Source organism: Sarcophilus harrisii, chromosome 5, assembly GCF_902635505.1.
Source record: "Sarcophilus harrisii chromosome 5, mSarHar1.11, whole genome shotgun sequence".
NCBI lineage: Eukaryota > Metazoa > Chordata > Mammalia > Dasyuromorphia > Dasyuridae > Sarcophilus > Sarcophilus harrisii.
The window spans coordinates 209,272,837-209,287,165 of NC_045430.1; the positions used below are offsets into that span (position 1 = coordinate 209,272,837).

At 35.5% G+C, this 14,329-nt stretch overlaps 1 protein-coding gene and 1 long non-coding RNA gene across 2 annotated transcripts in view; one reads left to right on the forward strand and one right to left on the reverse strand.

Moving 5' to 3' along the window:
• The window catches only part of LOC116419191, a 49,551-nt gene extending 37,775 nt beyond the window's left edge, over nt 1–11,776 (forward strand). The window contains exon 5 of the long non-coding RNA XR_004229438.1: nt 11,462–11,776. This is a non-coding gene — a long non-coding RNA (uncharacterized LOC116419191). The remainder of the gene's footprint in view (nt 1–11,461) is intronic.
• Nucleotides 1–14,329, reverse strand: part of PTPRN2 (protein tyrosine phosphatase receptor type N2) — a 1,447,381-nt gene that overhangs the window by 782,010 nt on the left and 651,042 nt on the right. The window lies entirely within an intron of this gene.

Consider the following 14,329-nt stretch of genomic DNA (forward strand, 5'->3'; position numbering starts at 1 on the left):
TTATATAACAGATTGCTCAAATGAAGAGGATAATGATTTGGGAAGGAAGGATCACTTTGGTAAAAAAAAAAAAAAAGATTATTTTTGTACAGGTATTAATTACAGAATTTAATTTATATGTATTAATAAAAACAATGTGGAGGGCTAGACAAATATAAGGGGAGATGCCATAGTTTTATCCATAGGTTACAGTCAATCTATTAGTTCAGTTTTATGATGAGGATAAAAAATAATTGATGACAATATGGTGCAATGAATAGGGAAGAGAAAAAGAATAAGCATTTATATATCACTTACTATGTGCCAGGAATATGTGCTAAGCTTTGTTTTACAAATATCCCATTTGATCCTCCTAGCAAACCAGGGAAGTGGGTATGATTATTATTCTTATTTTATAGTTGGGAAAACTGAGCAAGTAGAAGTTAGATCACTTGGCCAGAATCACAGAGCTACTGAATGTTTGAGCCTACATTTGAATTCATGTCTTCATGACTTCAGGTCCACCATTCTATTCACTGCACCACCAGCTGCATTCATGATAATGGGCTAAATTAAGAATCCAGAAGACCCCACTGAAAGGAAATAACTCCTCATAAATAAAAGTTCTGCCTCAGATACTACTAGTCACATCATTCTGGGCAAACCACTTAACCTGAAGTGTCTCTCTAAGATTTAAATGCTGACAATAGCTGGCAAAGGAAATCTTTTTTCCAATGTAGCAAATACAGATTTCCAAGCAAGAAGAATGCACATGAAGAATTCTTCAAAATGACAGATCCTCCATATAGCCTTGTTTTGTCCATCAAGTGGTTAATTGCATATGATCTTTAAATAATGAAAAGAATGCAGTACTCCTATATTGATAGCTGCCTTACAAGCTATGTTCCACCAATCCATCCCCACTAATTAATTATCCAACAGATATTTATGGAATTTGGTATAGTAAGTATTGAGTTGGGTGTTCAGGATGAGATTGAGGAGATACTTTAGAAGAGCAAGATATGGACCTTAACCTTTAAAATCTTTAAGTTCAACTAATGAGTGACGCTTATGCAATGGTGAATGATGCAAGAAAATGTATAATTAGGTGTCAAATTATGTGGTTTGGTAAGGTAAGCATTTTATTCCTCTCAGGTTCTTCTTGACCCTATTTGGGATTTTTTGATAGAGCTATGGAGTGGTTTGCCATTTCCTGTTCCAGCTTATTTTACAAATGAGGAAACTGAGATAAACAGGGATAAGTAACTTGCTCAAAGCCACACAACTATCTGAAGCCAAATTTGAACTGAAGATGAGTTGCCTGAATCCAGGTCTGGCCCTCTATTCACTGCACCATCTAGCTGCCTGAAACAAAGCAGACATTTAGTAAGTGTTTCCTGATTGACTCACTTTCTTTGACTTAGGAAAAGGGATACTTCTCATTAAAAAAAAAAAGTGAACTCCTCAACATATCCCTCCCCATTGCCCTATTCCCACTTCCTCTCAACATTCACATAACTGCAGCCTTCCCATGTTGCATGACTCCAACTAGAAGCCTCATTTCTCTCTTGACCTATGATCATACACTTCTGACTTGTCTCAAAATGGCTGCTAGTTACTTCTACCTATCCTAATTAAATCTCAAATTTAACATATTTAAAACCAAATTGATTCATTGTCTCTACAAAACCAGATCCTATTAATCTATTTTAACACCATTCCCAATACTCCAACCTTGAAATCTTGAATTTATATTTGAAACCTTTCTCTTCCCTCCTTGATTCCAAGTCAAAATTCTATTAATTCTCCCTCCAAAATTTCTCTTACATTTCATTCTACACTTGCAAGAGTGTGGTATGTAATTTTAGTCCTTAAGAAATATTTGTTAAGTAAAATACATATATGAGATATCTCTCGGAGGAAAGCCTCTAACCACTTAAAACTTTGGACGATAGGTTGGATTGCATGTTTCAATCAACAGAAAAAGAAAATTAAACTTAATATTTTTGTTTGCAAATAGAAAAGATGATCAAGAGAATGATTTTTTCAGTGAATGAGGTATTCATCAAAATTTAAAACTGGAAGACACATCAAAGAATATCTGTCAGATCATCCAGTTTTAGCAATGATGAAATTTTTAGGAACAGAATAGGGCATCTCTTTGTCCAAAACTGTGGGAAAGAAAAAGAAAATAAGGCATGATGATAAAAGTTTTTGAGATGTAGGATAAGGGGAAAGATGAAATTTATGAAAAGTAGCTAGGTCCTCTCTTCAAAGGAAAAAGGTAGAGAGGGTGGTATAATGAAAAAGAAAGGAATAGGGCAATGGGGAGGGATAGGTTGAGGAGTTCACTTTTTTTAAATGAGAAGTATCTCTTTTCTAACATAGTGAATACCACAGATTTCCAAACAAGAAAGAAAAGATTGCCATGTAATAGTGAGAGCCCAGTTAATACATAGCAATATCAATGTGGTAGATCCAGCTGTCATGGTTTCAAGATTTCCTCCAGAAGCAGAGTTAGTTGTTGACAGAAGCAATATGAGAGGACATGCCTTCTGACTTTCATTCCTGTGCTCCTTGCTATTGCCCAATTATGGCTGAGAAGTTACAGTTTGTTTTTTTTCTACATGACTAATGAACAAACCAATCTTTCAAATAACTATCTCTCTGAGGAGTTGGGATCTTCTGTTTTTCTAGGTAATTGTGAGGGAAAGGGAAAAACTTCAACTATAACTTTTGTGTTTTTGTCATCATTTCATGCTTTGTCTGTTCAGATACTATGGTTCACCACTTTTTTCTTTCATCAACTTATACAGTGCCCCAAGGATATCTGCATTTAAATCAAATCTGATTGGGACATAAAACATTCGATAGTCTATCACATTCCCACAGTCCCAACCCCAAATACTCTAGGGACTCCCTGTCACACGAACAGATGTAACCCCACAGGCCATGTATACTTTGGTATTTTGTAAGGATTATAAAGAAGATGTACCTGTCTAATAATCAAAAGATTTGAGCATTTCAGTAGGAGAAATAGCACAGAGCATAGAAAGTGGAAAGATATCTAGGGTTTATGAGAACTCTGCATTCTTGCCAAGCATCATGAAAACTGAGTAGTCAGTGATACAAAGAAGAATGTGTTAATTAGGGACACTGTGTTTTAACTGCAAAAATATGATTTCAGGTTTTTATTGCATTTATGAGACACATAGGCTATTGAGTGTGATAACATCATAAGGCTTAAAGTAAGGAAAAAAAATTTTTAAATGCACCTGAAAATTGTTTTTTTCCCTTCTCACCCAACACATAAACATTATATTATGCAGAGAGATAATAACTCAGATATAGTTATTATCTTCATTTCAAGTTGCATGTCTCCTCATTTTCATTCATGAACCCCCAATTCCAATGAAGTTTGACCAGTCTTCTGATGTATTTGGCTCCTGCCATTCAACCCACCAATCCAATATAATAACAACTTATTAAGATCCTGTTTTACATAAGATACCATGATTGTGAGGAATTCAAGAACAAAATGAAAAACAGTCTTTTCTCTCTGGAAGTTTCCTTCCTCCTCCATTGAGGTGATATAAATGCAAACCAATAAGCCAAGGAAGAAAAGATAACCAAGGACCAAAAAGAAAAGCTATTGACACTATGATATACCACTAAATGAAGTTAGACAATGGTAAGAGTGAAATGTAAGGCAAATGTAAACTTCAGCCATGTATCTACAATAGCATAGAGAAAAGAAACTGAAGGTTGAGTTTGGGAGATAAAAAGTGGGTCAGTATGGCAAGCCCATAAAATATGGAAAATAAATTAGCACATAATAAGCCTGGAAATGGCAGACTAAATTTTAACACACATTAAATTTCAACCTAAAATTCCTATTTTATACTAGAGATAAAAAAGAATCGATGGATTTTCTTCAACCATACAGTGACATAGTCAGACTTTCAATGAGAAGATTATTTAAGGATCTATATGAAGGAAGGCTGCAGAAGAGAAAGCATAAAAACATGGAGTCCAATTAGTAGGTTTTGTATCAGTCCAAGTTCAAAGAAAATGAGAGCCTTGTTTAAGAGATATTCTTGTACTCTAAGCTATAGGGGCAGACATGAAATAGTAATGAATGTAGAAGCAGCATGACTTGGTAACTGATTAGATATTGGGGGAAGGAGAGGATAAAAGTAAGATTGATTTCAAGATTTTGATCCTAAGATAAAGGAAGGATGGGGGAAAGGATGCTCTTGAAATAGAGAAATGTGGAAGAAGGATGAATTTAGCTGGAAAGAGAATGAGTTCCATTTTGATTATGTTGAGTTCAAGATGCATTATAGACAAATGATGAAAGATGTAAGCAAATGACTGGTGCTGTGGGTCTACAAGTTACGAGCACATAGGGATGGATTTATAGCTTTGCATGCAGATCATTTGCACAGAGATAATTGAATCCATGAAACCCAGTTACTGAATCAAGAGCTGTGCAAAGAAATAGCAGAAAACATCCAAAGACATTCCCATTTTTGGTGGAGAGGACATGGATGATGATTTTGTAACCAAGATCACTCATCAAACAAGTAGGAAGAAAACTAGAGAATGCCATATATTGCAAATACAGATAAGTGAAAATATCAGAAGGAGGGGATATTTAGCAACAAGATACTGCCAAGAAGACAAGAATGAGAGCTGAGAAAAAAACACATAAATTTAATAATTGCTAAGCTGGTTTACCTTGGGGAGAGCATTTTCAGGTGGGTGGTAATGTTGGAAGTCAAATTATAAGGGGGATAGAAGTGACTGAGAAAAAGAGGAAGTGGAGACTTTTTCTGGTATTTTGAACACTAAAAGGAAAGGGGAAGTAGAATGACAGCTTGAGGAGATAATAGGGTCCACGTGCACTAGTTTTAATCATGGTATATGCAGGCATGTCTGTAGGACATTTCCAATCCCATCTATTTAAATATGATCCTATATTCAACATCCAACTTCAACCCCAATCAAAAATTATAATGAAAAAAAAAATCCATGGCTTCTGTCAAACCTCTCCAGTCTTTTTCAACCTACAATCATTCCTCTATTCTCTTATTATATATTACTGCCATCTACTGTCAAACATCCTTCGCTAGGAATGGGGAACTGAAAGTACAATCCACTGTTACAATTCAGATAGGGAGTTTGTGGCTAAATTTGACCAAAGCATTCATGATAACTGAATTTTCAGATTTTGGTACACTCTCTGTATGAACTCTGAAGCAATTCTTCAGAATAACAAAAATATCTATGATCACCCGCATATCACCAATAGTGATTCAAGAAGTAAAAAATCAAGAACAGTATACCATGAATTTTTATAGCTCCACTTTCCAGCATCAATGAGTCTCCTTCATGTTTCTACTCTACTTACTAACACTATCCATTGTTTTGTACCTCTATGAAGAGATAAGTTTGATTCGAGATGCAAAAGCCTGGCTCCCCCAAAATACTTTGACAGAAGCAAAGTTGGTCACTAGTTCTTTGAACTTCAACTTGCTGATAGGAATGATTAAGGGAAACCTATCTGACACTTCTAAACTCATAACCCAGATAGTATTCACTTAGTGCTTAGCTTTTAATAGCAAATGCATTGTCATTTGATACTTAAAATGAGAATGTGATTTGGGCATAGATACATGACTTTACCAGAAAGACTACCAGCTCTATCATACCCCTAGTATGATTAACTGAAGCTCCAGAGTAATCTACATGGCACTGGCTTAATGAGAATAGAAACAAATTTATTCTCCATAATCCAAATATAAATTAGAACTTGGACTATTCCTGATAACTGCCATGTGAAGTAACAAAAGAAATATAGTTACCCCAAAGGAAAACATTACTTTAGCTGGCTGAGTAAAGCTTTGGAGTATGATTCACAAAAGAGCAAAAATAGCCTTGAGTTTATGAGCAGTCTCACACAAAAAGCCATTAACACTAGCCAATAACCACACTCCCTCCATCAGGGTCCAGATAGAAGTTGATAAATGTAAGAAATCACAGTAAAGGAGTCAAAGTTGAAAAACCAAATGATCGTATGCTTACATTTGCTATCCCTTATCCAGGTTTGGATGTGCCTGCATAGTTATAAGAAGGATCTGCCAAATATTATCCAAATTTATTACCCTTTTCAGACCATGGGTTCATATGAAAACAAGAAAATATTGGGCATATATCTATGAAAAATGTAAATTTCTCTTTGTTTCTGACTCTCCTACATTTACTTATATATTTCTGATTAATGGACAAACCCCAAATAATCCTATGGATACCTAGACATGGGAGAGGAAAGAGATAAAAGGTTTCAGTATACATATGTACACATAAAATTCACATATATATCTTGATCCCATCCTAGGATTTCAATGCAATGGTAAATTCTAGATGTGAGATTTTCTAATTTAAATCATCATAGAAGAAAATATAGAAGCATATCTCTTCCAAATACTGTCATATTCTAGATAAAGAATCTGAGATCTGGGGAAATTATATGATTTGCTAAAGATCATATATGTTGGAATCATTAGAAGTAAGATGTGAATACAGGACCTTGGATTCAAGAGTTAATGTTCTTTCCACCACAGTATCACCAACTCTCTCATAATTTATTATTTAAGAGTTGTGTAGGCCATTAAAAAGTTAGGTAATTATGCCCATAGTCATCCAACTAATAATGATAAGAAGGAGGACTTAGACTCAGCCTTTCCTGATTTTAAGACTAATTATCTTTATTGCCATACTTTCTCTCTATTTTTGTATGCAAGTACACATATACATTTCAAAAGCCTGTATAGACATATGATAAACACAGAGGAGATAATTTACAACTCAGAATCAGAGGTGCTTGTTTGTAGTGGTTAGAAGCTGGAAAATGAATGGATGCCCATCAAATGGAGAATGGTTGAGTAAATTGTGGTATATGAATGTTATGGAATATTATTGTTCTGTAAGAAACGACCAACAGGATGAATACAGAGAAGCTTGGAGAGAATTACATGAACTGATGCTGAGTGAAATGAGCAGAACCAGGAGATCATTATATACCTCAATAATGATGTATGAGGATGTATTCTGATGGAAGTGGATTTCTTCAACAAAGAGAAGATCTAACTTAGTTTCAATTGATCAAGGATGGACAGAAGCAGCTACACCCAGAAAGAAGACCAGGAAATGAATGTAAACTGCTTGCATTTTTGTTCTTCTTCCCGGGTTATTTATACTTTCTAAGTCCAATTCTCCCTGAGCAACAAGAGAACTGTTTGGTTCTGCACACATGTATTGTATCCAAGATCTACTGTAACCTATTTAACATGTATAGGACTGCTTGCCATCTGGGGGAGGGGGTGGAGGGAGGGAGGGGAAAAATCGGAACAGAAGTGAGTGCAAGGGATAATGTTGTAAAAAATTACCCTGGCATGGGCTCTGTCAATAAAATGTTATTAAAAATAAAAGAGTCAGAGGTGCTGAATTTGAGTCCTCACAATGCCATTTATATAATCTTAATGAAATCATTAATTTTTTGTGCCTCACTTTCTTAACCTATCAGATGAAGAGGGCAGATTAGAAAACTTAATTATTTATTCTGTGAGTCCATGTATGTATATGTTATGTGTATGTGTATAAGGGAGGGAGAAGGGAAGACATACAGGGAGAGAAATAGAAATGGGGGAGAGTAAATAATAATGAAAGAATGTCATATAAAAAAGAAGAAAGAAGTCATATATGTAAGTCAGGCAATGTTAAATTACCTAAGAAGATAGCAATTAGGAAAGCAAAAACAAAAGAAAACATAATTTCCCCATGTTCTTTAATAATATTCTTATTCCTTACTTTAAAACTTTTTAAGCCTAAACTACAATTTATAATTATTAAAAATTGTTCAATTTAACTTACAAACTCAAATTCTCAAAAAGGAGACACTAGTACCTATTAAAGATTTCTTTTTTTAATCTGTAGACCCACATGAGGTCAGTGAGGCAGGGCAAATTTTAAAAGATTTAATTATTGGCTGACAGAAAAATAAATTAATGTATCTTTTTCCCTAACTAGTTTGTTAGTGAAAAATAGAATTTGAAGGCTAAAGGAAAAATATCATGTCAAATTCTTCATATAAAACTTTTTAGTCAATTTCTTGCATAATTTTCCAACTGGAAACTAAAGGGATTACTTTTAAGTGATTTCATTTCTTGAAAATGGTTAGAAAAATAGCAATTCAAATAGTTTCATTTTCTTCAGATTTCACTGGGATATAAATATTTCTTCTCAATAAGTCAGTAATGTCAGATGAAGTCCTATTCTGTCAGATTATTCTTCAATTGGGCAGGGGCAGATAATGATTTATTTTAGCTAATATGATAGAACTGACTCAGCATCCATGACTCTGTGGTACAGTCCTGAATCATACTTCAAAGATAAGTTTTGTATAAAAAGAATGTTCTGTGCTCAGTGGCTGTGATGAACCATCAGTGGCAAAGCACCAACTGGGTCAAGGAAGGGCAATTTGAAGGGTATTGGCCAATCAAACAGAAAGACAAGGTCATATGGGAAATTCTGACTTAAGAGCGTCTCTCCTGTTGTTCCAATTCCACTTCTGACAATGAAAATAGAAGGAATGTGAGTTGATGAATAATATTAAAGAATTCTATAAATGGAGGAAATTTTTGTAGTGGGAACCAGTGGGTGTAATCCATTTATATACTCAGCATTTTATTTTCCACAGATTTTTTTTTTTTTGTGTACAAATAGTACTGCCCTGAGACTGAACCTCTGCAATCCACAGCCCTTTTCAGATGGTAGAGTACAGATAATGTTTAAAGCATGAATAACACCTAGGTTTGGACAGAGTAGGGGTGGAAGCATTCATTCTGTACTTCCTTAGAGACCTTTTTTTCTAAATCAGAGGATGAGAACTAACACAGCCAACTGTGAGTTACTATCCAAGACTAGCTTGGCTAGAGCACAAGCCTGGTCAGCACAAACAATTAAGCCATCTGTAATGGGATCAGTTCTTCTCTTCTCAAATGCATGAGTTTTCTGAGATTCTTTTGGCAGCCACAACGTGGAAGCTGAGGACATATATCCTTAATCCCTGTTTACCCCAGTTGTAGCCTTTTCCTAGTCTCTTCAGTCAGACCTTTTGGCCTAAAAGCTTTTCCTCTTTTTGGTCCAAGCCACAGATGACCAGCGGCAGTGAGTTACCAAGCTCTGAACTTCATTGGACTGAGAACTTGAGATAATACAACTGCTCTTTCTTTCTCCTCTTCCCTCTAGTCCCCAAGGCTTTCACATACATATTTCATTTCTCCTTACTATTTAAAAATTGCAAGTTTCTGATATATCATTGTTTCTTTTTTTTTCTCCTCCCACCCCCCTTTTTCTTTCTTCCAGTAAGGCTCCAAGGGGGAAGCTTTTATAATGTACAGAGACCAAATCAGAATGGGTCAGTCATAGCCGATTAGAAAGGCGGTTTGGGGGAGAGGAAATGTTATGCCTAGGGAGACTAAAGCTTGAGACTGCTAAAATCTTAAAATGAAAAGACCATGAACTGAATTTTGATTGGGATCTGAGATAGTCCTGGTAGGAGTTCTATTGGTAGGATGGCCCTGGAAATACACTGATATTCTATTTCAGCTCGTAAAAGGAGGAGGCAAGCAACAGTGAATAGGAATGGGGTTCACACTGTTTTCAGAGGAGCAAGTACGGCTGCTTCCTCATTTGGTAGGCTAGGGGAAGGATGATAGTCAGCCATTTTAAAGGAAATAATCATGTCACACACCTCCTCAGACCCATTATCATCACCTCCCTTGCTTAAGGAATTTCAATGACTACTCCTTTCAGAGTTATTAAATACATCTTCCCATTTTCTCCCCTTTCTACCTTTCCAGGTTTCTTACACCTTATTCCCCTTCTTGTATACCAGGATCTGCTTGATCTTCTTGGAATAAGACACTCTTTCTTCCATTTTTGGCTTTTATGCTCCTTATTCCCCAGGCCCAGATTACCTTACCCCTTCATTTCCACCCCTTAGGTTTCTTGGCTTACTTCAAGCCAGCTCAAATCTCACTTTCCACCAAAGGCAAAAGGGATGTTGGAAGAGTTTGCCATTTCCTTCTTCTGCTCATTTTACAGATGAAAAAACTGAGACAAATAAGGTGAGATTTGCCCAGTATGAGAGTTAGTATAAATTTCTGAGGCCAGATTTCAATTCAGGGAGATGAGCCTTCCAGACTCTAGGTCTAATACTCTAAGTACACTTAACTGCCCCTGATGTAACCCATCTCCAGAGGGTATACTAAATTGTGTGTGTATGTATGTATATTATGTGATAGGTAAATATATATTTAAATATGGCTAATGTGAAAATTTATTTGCTAATTATATGTATTTGAATGGGTTTTATTTTTCTTGCTCTCTTAATGAATGGAAGAAGAGTCATGAAATGGAGTAAACTGAAAATAAAATAAAACTGAATGGTTAAAAAAAAAGAATATATTTTTCTTAGTAAAAGGAATGGATTCTGCTCCCCCTTTCTTTTAATTCCCAAAGTTTAGCATGGTACTTGCCACATATCAAGTGTTTAATAAATGTTTGATGACTAAGAAAATGTTAGCTTTTCTGGGTGCTTTAAATACTCAGAAAAATATAGATCAAATCATGACTTCAGAAGACTAAAGCTGAAACCATGATGGCCACTTCTTGGCACACTAGAGGTATAGAATAGAAGATACGTTTTCAGATAAAACCAACATATTAATTTGTTTTTCTTCATTATTCATATTATAATAGAGGACCTCAAGGGGAGGGGATGGAAAGACCTTTGGGTTAGTTAAAATGATGCAAAAAAAGTATATTAGCATAATATTTATAAAATGCACAAAAGAGAGAAGAAAGAAGTTCAGAAAGCAATATAGTCTAAAAAAAGCAATTCTGCTCTTATATTAAATCCAATATGCTTTAAAATACATCAATCTGTATAAATAAGAAATTTTGTTTTGTATATAATCCCCCTTTCTGTCTTTATGTCTTGAAATATTGATGCTTATTGATGTTTACTAAGTTAATAATGCAAAAAGAAATTTCTTTTCAAAAGAAAGATAAGGTTAAGTCTGGAGTTAGAGTAAAAGGGAAAAGAAAAGGTAAATGGTGATGTTGACAGCAAGATGACTACCAAGCAGAAAAGAGATTATTCTATTCCATCAAGTTTTGGATTATAAATCCAGACATTGAGGAAAATTACTATGTTAACACTATTTTTAAAAAGAGAGATTTTAAAGAGAGATTATAGCCTCCATAATCTGGCTATGAAGAATCAGCCAATTGAGTAGCAAAGTAGATGGTAAAGTAAAACTTCTTCCCATGGCTCATGAAAGAGATGAAGAAATGTACCTTAATTCGAAGAGAGTTTGGAAGTTTCTCTTATATTTTCTTTCCTCCTCACCAGACATGGAGATGTACAGAAGTTCCATGGGATGGAGGAAGAAAGAGAAGACTTTGTGTGTTCTGTTTGAATGGAGAGCTGTGCCAATGGTTTCCCTGACCACACTCTCTTAGTGACTTTCCCTGTGATTGTCATCTTGGTCAAAATGCCCTAGGCATAGTCCTTACTTAAAGCTTCTCAGAATTGAATATTATTCTTTCAGTGGTAATTCCACTTATTTTAATAAATGCATTATACACCAAAAGTCTATTATGGCTAAATTAAGTTAGGAAAATGCATTGAAAAATTAAAAGTGCTAAGTGAAATCAAGATATTGTCATCACACACAAAGAGAAATACAGTCCACTAATTTGCAAAACACTGGCATGACCATACCTGGACAACTGCATACAATGGTCATTACTGTTCCTCAAGACAGATAAAGTAGAGCTAACAAATTTCAGAGAAACACTAGACAGCAGATCAAACTGCAGAAGTTTTAATATGAAAATGATCTAAGATGAGGGCTCTTCATTCTGAAAGGATGATGATTGAGAGGGGAATAATATGAGAAGGATGGCTAGGAGGAGCACGGCCACATTCGCCATTTCTTGGAACACTATATACCCAGGTGAACTTCTTAAAGCTTAAAAGGTATTACTATAATATAAATGGGAGGGAATACAACATTACATTGTGAGTATCACATTTGTGAAGTGCATGATTCCAATAAGTATCATAGGCCTAAAGAAAATTTTAAAAAGCTCAAATCCGTAATACTTGGTCACCAGAATATATCTAATTGTTAGATTCATGTCATGGAACTCTATCTACCACATGTTTTTGATCATGTAATCACAGAATACTGGGATAGACAGACATGGATCTGACCCAGAAAAAGAATTCTTATATATTTTGTAGATAGATGAGGGTAAGTAAAAAGGAATGGATTCAGAATCAGGGGACTTACGTCACAGATTTAAGCCTAGGAAAGAATTTTAGAGTACAAATCCCTCCTTTTACAAATGAGTAAACTAAGAAGCAAAGAGTGACTTTCAGTCTTGGCTTCATTATGTTCCAGTTTTGGAACCTTAGGCAGTCCACTTTGACTTTCTGAGCCTCATGTTCTCCATATGGGAAAGTAGTTAGACTAGAAACTAATTGATCCTGGAAACTGAAATTTTCATGACCCTTTGTAACACTAATACCCCTCTTTGCTGTAATGGCTTTCAAACTGATGATTAGGTTTAAACTAGGAGAATAAGAGAATTGGAATAGAGGAAAAGGAGTTATAGGGAAATTGGAACAAATATGGCTGAAAGGTCATCTCTTCTAAAGAACATCTCTGGAATCGAAAGAACAAGGCCATGTTTGTAGAAAGACCCATCCATAAAGAGACAACTGAGCTTTTGTCCCATGCCCTATAAATTAGGAAGATACTAGAAAATATAAAAAGCATTGGCAGTTTTAATAACCTGCATGCAGCTGCATTTGGCAGACTCTATGCACTAGATTTGCAAGGATGGTTCATGTAGTGACATTAGGTTGGAAATTAGGGGAGAGTGGCAGTAGAGACCAATGAAGTGTGAACATTTACTCTAGCTAATTGCTGCTTACTCAATCTTATTCCCCTACCCTCTCTTCCATAGGTACCTTTTTTTTTTTCTTTTGGAATTTCTACTGACTGTTCAAAGATCCCTGAGGGAGACCTAGGATTACCAAGAGGGTAAGGAGGGGAGAAAATTAAGCCCTTGGGGGAAAATCTTTTTTTAAAAATATATTTTGGCTTCAGTATTAGCTATGGAATAAAGTGTGTGTTGAGTACAAAAATAAGAAATATGCTGCTGGGGTTTCATGCAGTATTATATTTCAGTTCTGTTTTTCTAGGTTTGAAAAGGTTTGAACTGGTTACAGGGAGATGCACTATTAAAATATAGGACAGTGAATATAAAATATTTCATTTCAGCTCCAAGAAACAACGCATTACTTAGTAGTGACCTTTAGGTAAGATGAAGAATATTACTTGAGGGATTTTGGAGATAGTGTAAATACCAAAATAAAAAGACAGTTTTAAAAAAAGTATTTCTATTATTATTATTTATTTGATGTACGTGATCAATTGTTAGATATCATTCTTACTCACTCTAGTGGTTAAGTTAAATCTTGACTGTATGTTGAGAATGATAGCAAGCTGGGAAGTCAGCATGACCGAATTTTCCATGATGACTGAGTAGTTCTAAACTCTTTCCAATCATCTGGGACAAGTTACCCTAGGGGAATTAAAAGCATTTCTTCCATAAGGCCTTTATTTCAAGGAGTGAGGGTAGCTTAAGAATTGACTATGTGACCCTTGAAGGGAAATAGAAGCTTGGAGTGGCCCTAGGAGAAGACTCAGTGTCAACTGTATGGATACACAAATGAGACCGGATATTCAGGGATACTAATAAACTACAAGATCAATAATCAAATCCACATAAATTAAAGGAATGATAGATTTATAGCCCAAAGCAAAACAGTCTGTGAAATGTTATCCTGTAGACTGGTACTATCCTTGTTTCATCACCCAATCATTCACCCCAGCCATCTCCTTGCCAATTTAGTTGCTATTACTCCCTCTGGACTAATCAATCACCTGAGAACTAGGTGACTTTAATGTACTCCACTTTGGAACCCTCAGCTTGAGACTATGTTATTCTGATTGGTAAGTCTCCCAGCACAAACACAAAGAACCCACTGATTCTAACTTGGGAACACAATGCTTCACTTCACATCTGATTACCTGCTCCTTCTGACACACATTCCCTACTACTACCCTTTTTGCTTCCCATCATTTGCTCAGAGAACAGTAATCACATTGATACTGCCATTGCTGTTGCAAAGGGCCTGCCCCTT